Consider the following 15,725-nt stretch of genomic DNA (forward strand, 5'->3'; position numbering starts at 1 on the left):
TTCTAAATTATAGACAATGGATGGTTCCCTCACATATATTACTTTTTAATTTAAAAGAGGTTTCTTTCCACACCAGACCTTTTTTCAACATATCTATTCACTATAAATTCTGGGAGAAAAAAATGAGCTCAGTAAGAATAAATCTTTTAAGGGTTCTTTGGGCCTTTTACATTTTTTTGGGAGCTAGACCAAAAATCTATTGTTTGCATAGGTTCAGTCATATATCTTTGTATATACTTTTATAAATAAATAAAAATGTATATGAATTTTTGGGTATATACAAAATGCAGCAAATAAAAAATAATATTGCTGTAATTTCTATTATTCTATGAGAAATTCTATTCTATTACTGACTTTCAGAAAAGTATTTGAAATAGTCATTTCCTTTTAGAAGGAAATCTCTCAAAGCATTTCTAAAATTGTACCAGCAGTACCTCTGGATACAGCTATTACGGACCTGCCAGTAAACGTACAAAGCTTCAGGAATGATCCATAGGAGCTTTAGATGATAAACAGCTCAGAAAAAAAAACATAAAAACATGGGACCACTTTTTGCAGTGTTATTTAGCACAAAGCCTGGACTAGTGAAATCTACTTTATCTCAGGAAATGAATATGATTAAGAAAATAGGATGAGAGCAAAACGTATCTCCTTCAAGAATCTCTGAAATGTGTAATTTGTTCTCTTCTGTTTCCTTCATTTAAAAATGCCCCTTAAACACAATTTTCCATAGATTAGCTTTTAATTTTCAGATGGTAAGTCTACCTACTGTGGACCTTAATGCTGAAAGTAAATTGTGATTCTGATGAAGTGCTATGGTCATATTTCATACTGAGATCTCTTCTGCGGTTATTTTTACATCCTTTCTGTTTACCCTGGCTTAGCAGGGAATACAGTATTAGCAACATACATGATATCATTTACAAGATTTCTTGTACTCTGAAGAAATCTTTTGCTGTGATATCAAATAGCACTCGGGGTTGCTGTTCGCACTACACAACCCCATGCACCATTTACTTGGAATGAAACAAAATCCTTTGCCTGCAGACTTTGCAATTGGCAGAAGAAATTTCAGCTTCCTTCTGCGAGTATCCGTGTTACAGTGCTTAGTGATAAGGGCAAAATATATTTTCTTTTTCAGGTCAGCAGAAACAAAGAGTCAATGTGTGTTAAGCATTCTAAATGTAAACACTGAGGGTGTTGTCAATTCAAGTCACTATCCAGTGAGAGAAGTGGGCTCTTTAAAAAAGTACTGCGAAATGAATAGAAATCTGAGATTTTCCCCAGGTACATCTGCAAGTGTCCTCAGCAGCCAGCATTGTAGCTGTGCTGTAAGCATACCCAATACACTGAAAACTATCTAGATTACAATTCACACTACAAGCTGTTGTTCAAAAGGCAATCTCAGTAGATCTTCCCAAACGCTCTATCCTCTGTATCGGCACTGACCCTTTCCTGAACTGGTCCCAGTTCAGGACTCTAAACCAATAAAAACCAACCCCTCCTCCCCACCACCTTCTTTATCCCCTTCTCCATTGTTTTCTTTGTTTTGTTTTGTTGTTTTTTGTTTACTTGACTTTCTGATTCAGGTAATATGGATGCAGTGTGCACCAGTGTAAGAAGCATATGAAGCTGCAGGCAGGAGCAGGAGGGCCCCATAACCTGTTTTGATGGCTGATGGCAATGCAATCAGCTTCGGGCTATGTCAGTTCTGCGGCCAGCACTTCCACCTTCCAGTCAGCAATGTCATTAAACATAGACTTGAGATGTGTTAACTATACAAATATTTACTGTTTCTTAGCTGGCTTTTGCAACTTACAAGAAATTCTGTAGTTCTCTGGCTGGCAAATGCCTGTAAATAATTTTTAATTAACTACTTTGTCATTTAATAATGATGTTACCATACACACTTCTCATCAGCATCTGAAATACACACCCTCAATGCCTATCCCTAAGTAAGTCAAGACATAGCTGTAGTAATGTACAGACACTGTTAGCTACAAATATTGCAAATCTCAGTCACTAAACATGGGATTTATTATTATTATTATTTTTTAGCTTGGCTTATGTTTTTTATTTTGGATATTATCAACTATTTTAACATTGGATTAATGGGTCCAGGAAAAAAAATAAAATCAAATAAGTTCTACATTTTGGTCAGTGGTGTGAATGAAATATGTACACATTGCCTCTACTTTTCATTTGGTATTAAAACAAACATGTTGCTCCAAATTGCAGTTATTGCCTTAATAAAAAATGCCTTTGCTGAGTTATACACATGCTCAGCTCCTGAGATGCTTGAAGTTTAAGGTCAATCCTCCAACCGCTGAAAAAATCTTCAGATCTGCTGATACATGCGTATCGCTGCTCCTCCGAAGTCAATGCCTGGCACAGTACTGTTCCCTTCAAAGTAGGCCCTCAAGGGGAATGATGGAAAAGCAAACAGGGTGTTTGCCCAAGGCACCAAAGTTTGGGAAATCTGAGCAGTGTTTGTCTGTTTTATTCAGTCAGCTACAGCTCTCTCTGCTGTGTTCCAGGCTGCCTCAAGACTTCACGCTTTGAGGCTGCGTCATGGTATCTTGACACAGGCTGGAAGCAGGATGCCTCGGGGTAGCCTTGAAGCAGAGCAAAGGCAGTTGTGGATAAATGAATTTAACGGACACAAACTAACAGCAAGTGAACGGTGGGCTGAAGAGAGCAAGGTGATTCTTAATGGTATCAGAGGGAAAGCTTACGTGGATGGGGCAGAATTTGGACTTGCCTGCAGAAATATCAAATCTGAGGCCATCCTTAGCCTGACTGCTGTAACATCTCCCTTCTGAAGTACGGGTCTGAAATCAATTTATCTTTCCATCTGCTAGCGTACACTGAATTTTTTCATTCCACCTAAAGTCACCCTTGCCTATAACAGACTGCACTTAAAATCATGGTTGTGCTAAAAGTTGTTTCATCTGATTCACCAGATTCACCTTGTGAAAACATGAACAGATGTAGAGGAGGCTGTCCAAGACTGCCTCCTGTAAGCACCACTGCAAGGCTCCCCTGGGAGCTGGACCACCCGTGCCCAGCAGGAGAAGTACATTCCTTTCTCAGATCTGCATGGGTTTGGATCCAGAAGCCCCTCTCCTGCTATGGAGAGGGTCAGTCCTCAATCTAATTATCTGTAGCTTAGTTCTCAACACAGAGCCTGCTGATATTTCTGGCAACACTATATGATTATAATGTCAGAATAACTAAAAACGTTGTGGAAAATAGAAAAAAAAAAAACAACACATGTAATCATTGAAATTAGCTGACTAAAAGATAGTTCTAGTAAATGGCAGAATTGAAAAGAAAGACAGTTAATGAATGGTGTTACTCCAGGTTTTTAATGTATCAGACCATTGGTTGGTAAACTTTCTTGCTTCAGCACTGATCTACATTGGCTGCTTTCCTTAATTAACACACTGCATAAAGTCACAAATTTAGAAGTAGAAAAAATCATTCATAAATATTGGAGGATTAAAAAAAAAAAAAAAAAAAAAAAAAAGTGGGTGATGAGATCACAATAATCTTAAGGGAAAAAAATGAACCAACGGTTCTTTCATTACTGTTTGCAAATGCCTTTGCAAATAGCAATGCCAAACTGTCATCCAGCTACACACAGCAGCAGCTACAGTAGCTATGCATGGTGGGAAAAGAGACCAGAAGAAATTTCCTGAATGACAGAAGAGTCCCAAGGTACCATCATATAGCTAACGTTCATTGTCTGTTGGATGAGTTTGTGTAATTCGTGGAGCATGTTTGCCCGCAGTGTAGCATCACAGCTTCAGTTCCGACATCCCAACTGGATGAGGGGAGCAGAGCCTCCCTCTGAAGAAACCCTCTGGTAGATTAGGGATATGAGAAGTTGGGGCTGATGGGATACACTAAATGCAGTATCTTGTGATCTGAGGTGCAATTCAAGCAGTTACTGCACTGCCACATGCTGATTTGCCAGCAGAAAGGCAGTCTGCTGGCTTCATCACCCATAGATTTCACAAAAGGCACAGTGCAGTGTGGGAGACAGGTAGAGCCTGTCCTTATCCTCAGAATCTTCCAGTAGCTCGGGACAAGACCAGGGCAAATGAAATCAGGTGCTGTTACACTGGTGGGAAATAGTTTTAGGAACGCTGAACAGCAACTGCATCTAGTCATAAGCACTGAACGAGCAAATAAGGAAGACTATTGGCCACCTGGGCTCCAGCCCTGCAGATGACATGGCTGGGAATGTGCACTGGAAGTCATCAAATATATAATAAAGAGTCAATCCTGGTTACTGCAGGAAAAACAGAGAAAAAAATAAAGAAAAAAAACAACAATAGAGAAAGAACAGAGAAAAAGAAATGGAGAAGAAAGCTAAAGACATGGGGACAAAATGTTGTAAAGCTACAGCTTCAGAATTTATTTTTTTAATTACATGTTACCATTTTATATACATATGGTTGTATTAGTTCAGAAATTGGGAGTACTGAATGATGAAGTCATTCTGAAGGTGAGGAACTCATATTCAGCATGGAATGGAGGAGGAAAATAAGACCAAGTTGCAAGTGAGTGGAAAAAAAGGGGGGAAAAGAATCATGATATGAGGGTGGGTTGAAGTAAGACTGAGACAGGGACTTTGCTTTTCCTTTTTTTTTTTTTTAATTGACAAGAGTCATGCAATACTGTTTATATTAAGCGCTAATATTAATAAGTAATTGAGCTTGCAATTTCAATAATCTACATCTTGACAAAAAAGGCTTTGATCAAGAATATATACAGAAAATGATACAAAAAATAAAAAAAAAATCTGCTGCACGAGCTGGAAATTACCAAACTAGTTATTGGAAATTGATAAGCACTGATTATAGACTATTAATTATTTTTTTTAAAGTAATTAAACACACTATAAAAAGCCAGAATACAAAATTAAAATTCACACACTAGCTAATAATTTCTGAATAACTGTAAGCCTACTCAATATATAGGTTTAAAAAAAAAAAAAAAAAAGAAAGAAAAAAAGAGAGAGACAAATGTAACCGAAGACTTTTCCTCAATTCAAATTCAAAAACACAAAAAAGGGAGTATTTAGCGTAGCTCTCTGCAAGGAGAAAAATAGATACCAAAAGCTGGTGCTCACAAAAGGAAGCACTAGAAAGGAGTCTCTGAAAGGAACTAATGGTTTAGAGGTTTCATCCCAGATCTACAGAATTTAACAGGGTTGTCTCTGTACACCTTGACGCTCTTTGGTGCATGCGGAGAACATCCTACATGGGACACCAAACATAATTGAAGTGCATTTACATGACTAAACACAGGAAAACACAACTGCTCAGATGAAATCAAGATATATGATATATGAAAATATGAATAAATACAGTAAAGTGGGAATTCAGTAACTGAATTTACTGCTTGCTGAGAGTTTCCTCATGTTTCTTGCCTGCAGGGATTTGACCCCAAATATCTATCAGAACACAGTATTATTCACAGCTGCAGAATAAGCACAAAACAATCAACAGAAAAACACCTTCATCTGTTGGGAACTTCTAAAGCCTATCTAAATCTCCCAAGGTGGAAAAACCACAATTTTATTTTCTTTATTCAAACTTATTCTAGATTTAAGTGCTGTCGTGGTGTTAAGGGGGCTTATTAGCTACTATAGAAATGAAAGCTATTTATTCCACTTATTTGTTATGATTATAATTTAAATTAAACTTCCCCCTTTAACTGAAAAAGTAATAACTATACAAAGGAATTTGCTACTGCTTTTTTTTTTTTTTTCTCTGAAGTTAAGATCTCTCTCTCGTTATTTACTCTTTCCTTGTCACTACAGAAAGGAATATAAAAAGATAATAAATTGGAAACTTGTGAGTTCTCATGAATTAAGGAATATGATATATAAGGTTTCTAAGGACATTATGATTACTTTCAGTATAATGGCCTTGGAAATCCACAGTTTTTAAAAGTATTTAATTCAATTTTCTCCCTGTCAGTTTAGAAAAACAACACATCAAACACAGCTCCCCAATACATCTTTTATTTTAGCAAGAATTGAACCTCATGCTAAGAAAACTACCAAATAATTTTTGGGGTTTTTGGATCATTAATTGGATTCATCTAGAGTTTTTTAGGTGGTAATGTTCTCCTGGTTCAGCCTATGCTCTTCGGTCCATTTCTTTTCTTATTACTGTATTATAGTATTTAATAATGATTCCTGCAGGCCAACCTATATTTCATGGAATCAATTCAGCCTTCGCTTTGGAAGCCTTCCATTTACTCACTAGAGCCAAGGTAAGCTTAAAAAACAGACAGAGAGAACATCCTGAAACAGCCTTTTTAGCATAGTATAAGACACTGACTCCAAACACATTTTATAGTAAATACAAAGTTTCAAATCACATGCTCAAAAACTGATGAAAAACTGAGAAATAAACAAGTTGCAGAAAGACTTACTTAAAAATACGATTTTCAGACTGATACCTATCCTATGTGCTGATCAGACACCTTGTCAGACAATGCCCTTGTAAGATTTGTATGAGCATTTTGTCTACGTTACTTGGGTTATGAAACTGCAAATTCTAACACAAGTGGAAAGTGGAAACGTCTTATGCACAAGTCTTACTGAGCTAAATGCAGCAGTTCCCCATCAAACTCAGAGTATCTCAGTGAACAAGTTAAAGTATTTTAGTTTTACAATTGAAGCTGTATATGGCTACTTTGCTATGGGATTCTAGTGTCCCCCTGACCTTTAAACCAAACATCCAAGTACCATCAACAACACAAAATCACTTTTCAACTAACTGACCCACTTAAAAGACTATCTTATGTACTCAAGAGCTACAGTACACAATACTTATCTACAGTAAGCAGATGATTTTGTCCTTTTGCTAAGTCTTTGCTAATTCCCGTTGACCATTTTCAATGCATTGTTACGAACCCCAGGCACCTTCCTTCACAGGTTTCTTCTTTAGTCTACCCCATGGATTTCTACACCAGCTATAAAATCCTTGTGACTGCTAGTAACAACAGCCAAAGTTTTAAAAATGCTGGATGCGATTAGCTGGGAGGGATGTTTGCTTACAACACAAAGGAAATTGCAGACAAGAATTTGCAAGGATCTCTACAATAATTTCAAAATAACAAAACCAGTTGGTGTTTAATAGCATTCATATATGAAAGACAAAATCTGCTTGCTGCTTATATTATGCATACGGGAGTTCTTTTTGTTCTCTAACATCCAAATGCATCTTGCAAATTCCTGTCACTTTTGAACTTCCCATAAAAAGGATTGTTAATAAGCTGGCTTGCTCAGCATGCCAACAGGAAGGAAACAACAACAAAAAACCCTTAGAAGAAACCCTCAGAACTCTTGCTCGCCATTTGATACCAGCAACCATAAAAATGTTCACAGTGCTGATGATCCCTCTTTCAGCAATGATCAGCTCCACCATGGCACTAGAGAAGGCAGGGCAACAACTGGATTTTTCGCTACCTCTGATTTTATTTCTGGTCCTGCCCCTCTCTGCTTCCCCCCTGCCTGCTTTTCCTTTTAAGACCAGCATCAGGTTTACATATCGAGCTGTTCAGTCTTCACATACTGATTAGTCAGGCTGCCAAGATGTTTCTACCAGAGGTAATAAACTTACATTTGATAAGGTTGATTTCCTCCTGGCACACAAGACATATCAAATTTGCTCACAGTTTTCCCAACGTGATTATAAACATGTACTTAGGCAGTTGTGAAGGTGAGAGAAAAAAAATAAAATAAAAATGCCCTATAGAAGCTCACTTTATTTATAGCCATTCTTCTTTTCGTGCAAAGATATTTCATCAAAATCCAGCTGCTTTTAAAGGAAAATTTCATAAAGAAAAAGAAAAAAAAAAAAAAAAAAAAACAAAACAAGAAAGAGAAGCAAAGAAAAGAAAGCTTCATTTGGTAAACAATGCAAGTGCAAAGTCAACACAATGTAGGAAAGAAGATGGCAAAACAACTAATTAAACAAAAGTAGAAAGAGCTAGACTTTACAAGGTAAACTATTTCCTAAAATCTGAAATGAACTTCCTGAGATTACTTAAAGATAACCTTTCCTTAGGGCAGGATGATGATGCACCTGATAGAATAAATTATAAAGCAAGTGCCATGCCCTAGCAGAGAACCAAACAGAAGACAAAATCAATCTGCTCAAGCTCTAAATTTCACTTAGTTTCTGTTTACAATTTCTTCACACACATTACAAATTGCAATGTTAAAGCCATATGAGAAAAGTTTTTAGGGGCTAAATAAAGTATAAAAATAAAGTATAAAATAATGTTATTTTTTGTGGTCACTTCTGAACTACTGCTGATAATATAGAAAAATAATTTCTCTTGCTATTTAAAATTATTTCACATGCTTTTTCCTGGCACTTTTCTTCCAATAACACTTACTGTATTTTTTCTGATACTGTTTAAATCACACATTACCATGTCATGGTAAAGGACAGGTTTCTATCGGATTAAACAGAGTTGAAATATTTTAGGAAATTACTGAAAAAAAAACACTACAATTCTTCTGGAAAAGAAACAGGTTACTGTATTCATAGTTCAGTAACTATATATTGAATATATAATGTTGGATAAACACAAAGGAATGATACTGTTACAGTAGATTCTAAGTAACTTGCAAATGACAAATTATTAAGCAGAATTTTGAAAGAATTTTACAGCTTTGAGATAGAATTTTAAAAAGTTTAAGAGAAAAGTGAAAAGGGAATTTTGAAATGATTAGAGTTAACATTAGTAGTCTTTGGTAAGCCTTCCTGACAAGACAAAGAGACTTCTTTTTTATATTATTATTATTTATTTTTTTTCAAGTGAGAAAGTTATTTGGTATGTCTTCCTTCAAGAAACAAGACAGACTTGAAAAATCATGGTAGAGTCCCATTCATTCCAAGCATGAAGTTATGATTTGCCATAGTCACACAGAATTTGACAGTATATAACTCTGACAGAAACAATTCATCAAAAGTCTACTTTACACTTGTAATCCTGGCTAACAGATAGCTTTTTAAAAAGCAATATAAGAAGAGGTTTTCTTAATAACTGCATCCAGGAACAAAAATGCCTGTAAGGTGTCAGATTGGGCAGTTTCACTCCAATTATTAAGGAGTCTTTTGGGGTTTATGAATATGTGTTTGGCCATTAATTCTGTATTTCTTTGAGCTTCTAAATTGCCTTTTTTTCTTTTTTATTAATATTACAAGACATTTCTTTACAAGTACCGCAGTACCTTGGCTGTCTAATCTAACCTTTTCCAATCTGAAACTAAAATACTGATCCATAATTTTGATGCCTGGAATCCCAACCTTTCCCATTATAAAATTGGCCTTTTTGGTTAATACATATAATTTGCAGTTTGTATCTATGAAATTCCTATGCAATATTAAAAAATATAGGATAAGCTTAATATTCTTTCTAACGAGATAACTGGTAGACTAACAGATGACCTTTTTAATGGCAAAATATTACTTTATCTGAATCACAAGATAGAATCGTGAAAGACTAGATTTAGAAATAGCTAGGAAAAAGAAGTTTAGAGATTTTTTTTTTTTCATAAAAGAAGCAAGGATTGACTAAAATATATTATTTCATAATGCTGAATTCTTTTTTATTCTGCATTACCTATTGACAGTTACATGAATTTTTGTGTTAGTCTTATTTTTGCAATCTCTACAAACAACATGTTTTCTAAAATAAATTTTAGTTGAAGTTACACTGTAGCATCCCTTGAGATAGGAGAAAATACCTTCTTTAAAAGTAATCTCAGGAACGAGGATTAAAAAGATAAGTTAAAGCTTCATTTTTAATTTTTTTTTTTTAATCTTATCACATCTTTGCTCCCTCATAGGAAAAGAAGTGATAACTACAGTAGAAAAGAAAAACACACTGCAGACAGATATCAAGGCTGCACCCTTTTAGATCAGCTGATGGATATCCAGGAAGGAGGAACTGTATTCTACTTATTTTTAACTACCATGTTTCCCCTAGTGGAAATGTTTGTAAGCAAAGACTACATGATTAGAAAGTAAAGACCAGAATAGAGAGGGGCAATGAATGCTGGTAAGAAGTATGTATAGAATGTATACATATGGTAAGGATGATAAGATATGGTAAGATATCATATGGTAAGATGCAACTGGAGAAATTAGGACAAAACTCATTTCACAATGGAGCTCGAAGAATTTCTAGAGAATTATATGGTATGTCTTGGCAGTGGGCTGAGTGACCCAGATACATGTGATTTTAGCTGTATGTCAAAGAAGATGTCCTGTCACATACCTAAGTCATACAGTACAGCAAGTCTGTGAAGTTCTCTTTATTGAATATAAATTATTTCCTCAACGTTTGGTGAATATTTGCGAAGAATATATTTCTACATGTCTCATTTCATTACAGCCACAAGATACTGTGGATGAAAATAATTACCGAAAGTATTTGTAATTTTCTTTTGTTTAAACAATTTTATCACTAAGATATATTTTAATATTTGTTTCAACTGTTCCAAAAGAACTGGAAGTGTGAGGGTCATGCTATGTTAGTCATTTCATATTGAAGCGTGGATTAGTAGAATGTAATTATCTGCAATGTAATGTGTTTATCAATATGAGCAAGGCTTTCACAAGCTGATGATTCACAGAAAGAAATATGTTCCATTTTTACTGTAGCTGTATCTACTCTGTGTGCCCTGGTAACAATGCTAGAACTAATATCATTTCTAGTATCTTGCAAAATAGAAACCATATTGCATTTAATTTTCTTTGAAAATTATATTAGTCTATATGAAAAGCAACCTAAATTTTGTATAATGTTTGACACAATAACCTAGTTGGTATTTCAGTACAGAACCAGAGTAATTCTAAAGGCAGAATAAAACAGGGATATTACAGCAGTCATGAATACCAAAAGATAAAACCTGTCAGTTTTTAATTAAATAACAAATTCATTATCTTTTTTATTCTTCCCAAAGAAAAATTACTGATAACTAAATCCTTCCAATGTTTTAGGAAAAAAAAAAAAAAAAGAGCCAAATTAAAATCCACTTATGCTTTAAAGCTGTGGATATGTACTGGGGTTTCAGGTGGACTCCAAGCTGAACACAAGCCAATAACGTGCCTTTGCTGCAAAGAAGGCTAACAGTATCGTGGGCTAGGAGGAGTCCTGCCACTAGCTCAAAGGTGATCCTTCCCCGCTACTCAGCGCTGGTAAGGACACACCTGGAGTGTCCAGTTCTGGGCTCCCCAGTACAACACAGACGTGGATAAACAGGAGAGAATCCAATGAAGGGCCATGAAAATAGAGAGGACTGGAGCATCTCTGCTATGAGGAAAGGCTAAGAGAACTTGAAGAGGAAGCAGTCTTACCAATTTATGTATTTATGTATCAACGCATATAAATACCTGAAGGGAAGATGTGATAAAGATGGAGCCAGGCTCTTTTCAGTGCCAGGACGAGAAGGAATGGGCACAAACTGGACCACAAGATTTCATCTAAACACCAGGAAACACTTCTTTACTGTGAAGGTGACAGGGCACTGGCACAGGTTGCCCAGAGAGGCTGTGGAGTCTCCCTCCTTGGAGATTTCCCAAAGCCACCTGGACATGGTCCTGGGCAACCTGCTCACCTAAAAGGGTTGGACAGGATGACCTCCAGAGGTCCCTTTAAACCTCAACTATTTTGTGATACTACCTTTAAAAATGAAGATGATGAGTTTGTTCATCTAAGAATTTGATGATTTAAAGAAAAAGATACTCTTGCACAAATAATAACATAAAATTGTGCACGTCAGAAGTTAGACCTATCTTTTCTAGTGCAACTTGTTAAAATCATTCAAGCTATCTTATAAATTCCATTTTTGTTTGCATTTTGAAATACTGCTACTCCATACACCCAGGCACATTCACTTGAAGGCGATGATCCATATATTCCAATATAAATTCCAATATAAATTATGGAGTTCAAGTATTACACATACATTTAACCTACACAAAAATCCTCATAGTACCTTTATAAAGGAGAGAAATTTTAAGAGTCACTTTAATCTTCTTAATTCTGTAATTAAAAACAGAAAATTAGAGTCGGTATGTATACAGTATTTTTAATGTGATAATAAATTAAACTTTTTCTTTAGTGTCAGAATAAAAATCTTTTGTGAATGGCTTTTCCTTTTGGGGAAAAAACAACCAAACACACACACACTGTCTGACAGGCAGGTTTTCTGAATCTCATACAGTCTTAAGTTTGAAATACATATATTTTACTTAAAACATAAAGAAAACAGAAACAAATCCACATTTACAGAGATACAATATACAAACAGATTTGGAAAACAAATGAAGGATGAGCAATAGAGCAAGAAAATATAACCGGATTAAATTCTTCTTCTGTCTGTAAAATGACATTTTGTCTCTAAATATTAAGTACTATACCAAGAATTCTAAATTATATCAAAGGCAAAAATATCAAAGACAAACTCATGCAGTGCTCATTTTTCTGTCGTCTTTTAGGCATATGATTATTTACCACCCAACAGGTAATTATCCACTTTTCCTTTATTCTAAGCATCTATTCACTCCTCCAGAGAATGTTATTTGCATAAAGGCGATCTCCTGGGAGTTTTGGCTCTATCTTAAAAATCACGATCAATTTCTGTGTAATCCAGCTGGATATGAAGTGAGATATGGCACACAGACGAATGGAAATGCAAGAAGCACCAAAGCGTGAAAGAAAGTCACCTTGAAGGGCTGATGCTGCAGCATATTTTGCCTAAGGTTTCACAGCTTCATTACACATGCATGTTCACATACACACTACTTAAGCATAAACTATACGAACAATCACCTAATAGAGCATCTAAACATTACCAGAATGTACATCCTAGCAAGTTTAGGGTCTGGAGTAAATTATGCCTTATTGATAATTTGTTTTTCTCCAATTAAGTTGACAAACAAACTCCTGCAGAAAGCTTAGATAAATCTGGATAAAACTGCTTCCTTTCAGCAAAGGGGCTCTGTATCTCATTTACCATACAAAGTCTACAGCATATGGAATATCTTTCTGAACCAAGAAGAAAAGGTACAAGGTTATCACTTTTGATTAATAGCTTTAAACCTCAAGATGATGTTGTCCTGGAATGGTAATTTGTCCTCCTGTTTTGGGCATTAATGTTATGCCAGCACTCTGCTGGTTCCCCCTGAATCCCCCAGCCTCCCTGCCCTTCTCCAGGAGGCATGGTAGGTCAGCCCATTCTGAGAATAACAGTAGATTTGTATAAAATTTATTTTCTCAGGAAAAAAAGAAAAGATCATTACAAAACTCACCATCCAAACTAACTCTAGATATGGATTGCACTCAAAAAAAATAAAGAGTTTCAATGACCGGAGTTCCAGACTCTCCCTTTAGATTTATGCAGCTGCACAATGCCTTTACACCTTTCAGAGTAGCACATTTCTGAAACTTGGTCATCAGGGAACTAAGGGAACTAATAGGGCTACGAAGATGGTGAAAGGCCTGGAGGGGAAGACGTACGAGGAACGGCTGAGGTCACTGGGCCTGTTCAGCCTGGAGAAGAGGAGGCTGAGGGGAGACCTCATCACAGTCTACAACTTCCTCGTAAGGGGGTGTCGAGAGGCAGGAGACCTTTTCTCCATTAACACTAGTGACAGGACCCGCGGGAACGGGGTTAAGCTGAGGCAGGGGAAATTTAGGCTGGACGTCAGGAGGGGGTTCTTCACAGAGAGGGTGGTTGCACACTGGAACAGGCTCCCCAGGGAAGTGGTCACTGCACCGAGCCTGTCTGAATTTAAGAAGAGATTGGACTGTGAACTAAGGCACATGGTCTGAACTTTTGGGTAGACCTGTGCGGTGTCAAGAGTTGGACTTGATGATCCTTAAGGGTCCCTTCCAACTCAGGATATTCTATGATCCTATGATAATTCTGAGTATTTACAGGGACCCACTATCAGCAAGGAAGGAGAAAAGGAGATTGAAGCCTTTTCACTGGGACTGTCATAGAGATGGCAACCCATGGCTAATGGTGGTAAAGGGAGATGAAACCCTCAATATCTCAACAAAACCTCTAATCTTTCTAATGAATCCCAATGCAAGAAGATGCTTTAATAAAAACCTATTGGCTTGAGTATGTTTTAGTATTTGTTGTAAAGGCATATTGATAACATTGACTATATAGATAGATATAATCACCATAAATGATCAAAATTGGCAAAGTTTAATTATAAGTTGTGCTTAGTCATGCAAATGCTGAATAGGAAACATATTATGGTATTTTGAGGCTATTTAATTGTTTTTTAAAAAACAAACAAACAATATATATAGAACAATATACAAAATTGTGATAATGGCATTATTATACTGCTTGACAGAAAGAATTACCATTCTCACCAGCAGCTAGCAGAAGCTCTCTAGAAAAACGCCCAAGCACTAAATGCCATTTACTTAATTCAATGCAATGCTAGTAATTCTGAGACTTAACCTAGAAATGAGGGATTTATTTTAAAAATAAACATGCATTAAACTAAAGCTTTATTTTACCTATTCTTTCTAAATGGACACAAGTATGTATAATGCTACGCAGGTGTCATAAAATCACGTGATTTATTCACAAAACATGAAAGCATAAGAACAGACAAGTTTCATGGTGGTTATTGCCATACTATGGCACAAGAAGGAATGAATCAACTAGTCCACTTCCTGAGGCAGGTACCCACCCATACATTTTTCCAGATTCATTCTAAAGTAACACAGACTTTCCCTCTTTCCTGTTGAAAGAACGAGGTAAGGTATGCATTGGCTAAAATCAGAATTTTCAAACTCCAGCACAGAAAAATTAGTTGTTCAGCGTAGCTCTGTGCCTAACCCAGTGGACTATTTGTCCTCTCCTTCCCTCACAGATATGCTCAGCTCCCTGAAACAATCTGTATTAAAAGTCTTCAAGGATATTGTGCTAGAAATGCCACAAAAACAAAATCAAGAGCATGTTGGACTACAGCACTGAACATCAACACAAATGAGAAATCACACATTGCTAGCAATTTAGTCAGTGGTATTAGCAGAATAAAGGAACAGAATTTGAAAGATTATTGTTGAATGAGATAAAATGTGAAATTTAAAAGCCCTTTAAATAATGAGTTTCTTGCTGCTAAAATTTGCTACAGCTAGATAGCAAAACAATTACTTTGTGACGGATTGTGGGGAAAATGGCAAGTTTATTTAAAGGCTAGACAAATTTAATACAGTCATTTCTTTCTTTATTTTCTCCTTTGTATTGTGCATTCTGAGTGAGTGGCTGTCAGGGACTTCTATGGACGATAACAATACAGTAACAAGTGACTACAAAACACACTGTTTCTATAAGTGAACTACCAGTGGACATGCACAATGGTTCTGCTTCTTTTATAGAATTTCTGTTAAGAGTTGGTCAGGAAATAACATTTTTCCTTTTGAAAAGAAATAAAACGCACAAATGATTCTGCTGTTCTTGTAAGTCACTGTTTAGGGCATGCTGTTTCTTTTCTTCTTACCTGTGCAACAGTAACTAGGGATTCTTATTTTCTCAAAAATGGTACTCGTAAATTTTATGGAACCCTGGTCTAATTGAAAAAAAAAAAATGGAAAAGTTTGATGGTTTTAATGATATTTAGTAACGACTATCTCTGTGACTTGGAAGTGCA

Source organism: Aythya marila (genome assembly GCF_965140915.1).
Source record: "Aythya marila genome assembly, chromosome: 4".
Lineage (NCBI taxonomy): Eukaryota > Metazoa > Chordata > Aves > Anseriformes > Anatidae > Aythya > Aythya marila.